This window comes from Chrysochloris asiatica, unplaced genomic scaffold (genome assembly GCF_000296735.1).
Source record: "Chrysochloris asiatica unplaced genomic scaffold, ChrAsi1.0 scaffold00083, whole genome shotgun sequence".
In the NCBI taxonomy this organism is placed as follows: Eukaryota; Metazoa; Chordata; class Mammalia; order Afrosoricida; family Chrysochloridae; genus Chrysochloris; species Chrysochloris asiatica.
In genome coordinates, this window is record NW_006408601.1 from 9,847,104 (window position 1) to 9,851,121 (window position 4,018).

Consider the following 4,018-nt stretch of genomic DNA (forward strand, 5'->3'; position numbering starts at 1 on the left):
CTCTCGTTTTTTTTTAAGGTTTTAAATTGTGAATTGAGCAGTATTTTCTTCTATTCCCTTTTTTTTTTTTTTTTTAATTTACACAAAAATACTCAGAAATATATAATCATTTAAACAATACAAGGGCACATTCTGCAAGTTTGCCTCTGGGCCGCCAGCACACAGCCTTTCTACTTCCATGAGTCTTGAGTCCTCAGCTGCTCCATCTCTCCATGTCCTCATCTCTGCCTCCATCTCTGGTGTCACTGCTTCTCTGGATAGGGTCCCACGTTCTGCTCATGCTCTTCTCCCTTGATGACCCTAGTGTCCTCTGTTCCTGGACTGTAAGATAAACTATTCTTCCCTTTTTGTTACAAAATGTCTACCTTTACAGTTGTGACAGTCGCAATTAGGCATGATAACAATTATTTACTATTGAATCATAAGAATCTTATCCCCATCTCCTTTCATCATACCTGTATAGACAAGATGAAAACTATTCAGTGGGGATTCTACCTTCCCACCCACCCCCACCCCACACTCTGAAACTAAGCTCTCTCTTGAAAACTTGTAAGCCAGTCACTTTGTGCCTTTATAGCTCCCCCCTGCCCCCCTCTCCATTTTAGGTAGCTAATATCTAAGTTGCCCATCCTTATCAATCCTATATACAAAGGGGATAGGATTGATGCTTGATGTGAAGTCTCCTTCCCTCTCAGTTGGTATTTTGAGCTACTACATCCACTAGTATAGGTCAAGTTAATCAAATTGTAGCAATTTACACTTATTTCCTTTATCAAAAAATTTTTTATCTTCCTCTAGTTGAGTTCTGATCATCAAGCCATTGAAGCTAGGTCAAATGTGTACTATCTGCAAGTTTGGGCATTCTTGGACAACTCCTTCATGTCATATCAGCTGGATGCTTCACTCAGTGCTAGCCCTTCGTGGCTATGCCTTTGTCCATAGGCTCTGGAGTCCCAGGTCTCACCACACTTCAGACCAACCAGCCCTTCCTCTTTTTTCTCTCATCTCCAGGTCAATGGGAATCTATGGAACGTGGTCGAATTCAGCCCATATCTTCAGTGCTGCCTTTCCCCTTCTTCTACTCTCCAGTAAACCAATGTGGTCGCCAGTAAGCTTACATGCCTGCTCATGTGTTCCCTTTGAGTTTCAGTCTTGGAGGGAGGTTTGTCCTGAAGGGACTTGATTGTTTGCCTTGATGGCTCCCCAGCAAACAGTTTGCTTATTCTTGTAGTAGCCAATCAGACTGCCATTTTTGTTTTGGATTTTTCCTGCTAGTTTTTCTTTCAAGAAGTATTTTCTGTTTCTCTAGTTGCCCCAGGCTGGTCTGCTTGTTCTTTCAAGTGGGAATGTCCCACCTCAGAATGTTCTGAATGAGGCTCAGGATTCCACCTAAGGTCCTATACACTACAAAGGCTCTGTAAGAAGCCTATTTCACTGGGCAAGTTCTAGAACCCCTTTTAGGTATTACAATCAGTTATAGGCTGAAGACAAGCTTACGAGTTTTCTGTAATCATGTTTCCCAATATTCCTTTCTATCCCACTCAAGTGTCTATTTTACAATACTAGGCAAGGGAAATCAACATTCATAAGACAGTCAAGCATGTTAACATTATTGTCCCTCTTTTACCCATTCAGACTATGCCTCAGTCTCTGTATCACAGAGCCCTGTTGTTCCAAGGTTGAGCATACATCACTATTTACCTCTGTTCCATTTAGCCTATGTAAACCTGCCTCAGTGTTTTACTGTCCACCTTGTTCTTCCACCACTTCCCCTTCTTAGGTATGGCCCTCCCCAACACCTGAACTATGATGTGTCCGTCCCTGCCACTCCTGGTAGCCAACAAAGAATTATTTTTCCTTTTGAAATGTGTAATTCTTACAGTCATTTCCTGTTCTGGGACTCAAATGAATCTCTTTCAGCTGAGATGCAATCAGTCCAAAAGGCACTTGTAGAAATCAAGCCTCTTGTGTCTCTTTCAGTATGTATGTGTAAACATTTTGGTTCTTAATATATATCACCAAGAAGCTCTGGTAGCATAGTGGTTACAAGTCAAGCTGCTAACCTGAATCGTAACCACTGGTGGTTCCACAGGAGAAAGATGAGGCTTTCTGCTCCCATAAAGATTTACAGCCTTGGGGACCCTATGCAGGGTCTCTATGAGTTGGAACCAACTCCATGGCACACACCACTACCAATATCACCAGACAGTTTCTAAAGCAGAATCAATTTATATTGTTATTAACAAGGTATAAGAGTGTCCCTTTTATTTTTGTTATATCTGCCTGCATTACATCTTATTCTTAGAAAATGTATCTTTTCTAATTTGATAGGAGAAAAGAGTTTCTAATTCCTCTTTTCATATTTTAATTCCTAGTAAGATTTCGTGTTTTTCTTTGTTGTGGCTGGACCTCATGTTTCAGGAGAAATTCCTTGAGAGGATGAAAGGACAGATGTGCTTCTGGATATTCATACAAATTAGTTTCCCAAGGATTTCCTTCAAGTCAAGGGGACCCACAACTGACTGAGTCCCTGGCATGTTTAAGCAGGGTGTCAGACTTTCTCTATGTCCAAGTCGGTTCCTACTTCCATGGGCCAGTGCAGCCATCTCTGTCTGATATCAATGCTGCTGCTGCATCGTTTAGGCCAAATATCTACTCACCACAGCCATGTGGCCAGCCAGTATAGCATAGTGGTTTTGTAAGATTGCCTCAGTTAGTAAGGGCTTTCATCACCTCCCTGGATGTGTGATGTTAGACAGGTTTCCTAACTTGTGCCTCACTTTCCTTGTCTATAATATTGGAGATGATAATACTTTACCTCATAGAGTTGATGTGGAAATAAAATTAGTACATGAAAATCACTATAGCCCAGTACTCTATAATGGCTCAAACTTCTTTATTGTTGTGGGTACCAAGAATGAGTGGCCCTAGTAAGTACATAATCCTTATCCTTGCGATCCTTGCTGTGAAAAAAAGATTTGCACCCATGAAATAATCAAAGCTCTTTACAAGTCAGTAGGTGTGGTTTGGGGGTAATTCTCTCATCTGCTAACCAAAAAGTTGGAGATTTTAGTTCATTCTACATTAACTTGGAAGAAAAGGTTGGTGGTCTACTTGTGAAAAACTAGTCACTGAAAACCCTGTGGAACACAGTTCTACTATGACACACACAGTATCATCATGAATTGAAGTTGGCTTGATGGCAACTAGTTTCTTGGGGTCTATTAGAAACATACATCACTGGATGAGGCATCAGAAACTGTTCCCATTGGCTGATTTCCTGGGCTTAAGTCACTTCTCTTCTCAGAACCTTAATGCCATCCTTGCTAAAAATACAAGGGAGTTTCAAAAAGTTTGTGGGGAAAAATTGAATGTAAAGATAGCGAAACTTTCCACAAACTTTTTGAAGTCGCCTGTACAGAAAATACCTATCACATTTCTTCTTTAATCTTCCAACAGCCATGTGTTCGACGACTTCCCATGAGGAAACTGACATCTGGTCTGCACTGTGCAGCCCCTACGAGCTCCAAGTCCCTGATGATTTCAGAGAAATAGGGGTGGCTTAGAGGATTTCATTCCTGCAGTAGGTGCGTCTTCACGACCAGAGGAATCTATCAATTCATTTGGATGCTGTTACTTATGCTTTACCTCTTCTGAATGTCACTTGTCTCCAAGTTTCCATGGAATAAGTGACTTTCAGCCACTATTTCTGCACCTACTCATTTTCTGGCTGGAGGCTCTTTTGCCTGCTGGTGTGAACAGATCAACAACACAGGCTTCCTCTGCCCTCCTCCCTGCACTTTCCTGAAACTGCAGCAAATAGGTCTGCCTCGGGAATTGTTCTATGCTTTGAACAGTTAGTTAGGCAACTCCAGTCTCTTTATTTGAAGCCACCTAGATAACCCAGGAGGCACAGTGGTTAAGCGCTTAGCAACTAGCTGGAAGGTTGGCAGTTCATACCCACCCACTGCTTCATAGGAAGAAGAAACAGCAGTGGGCTTCCAGAAAGCTTGTTGTT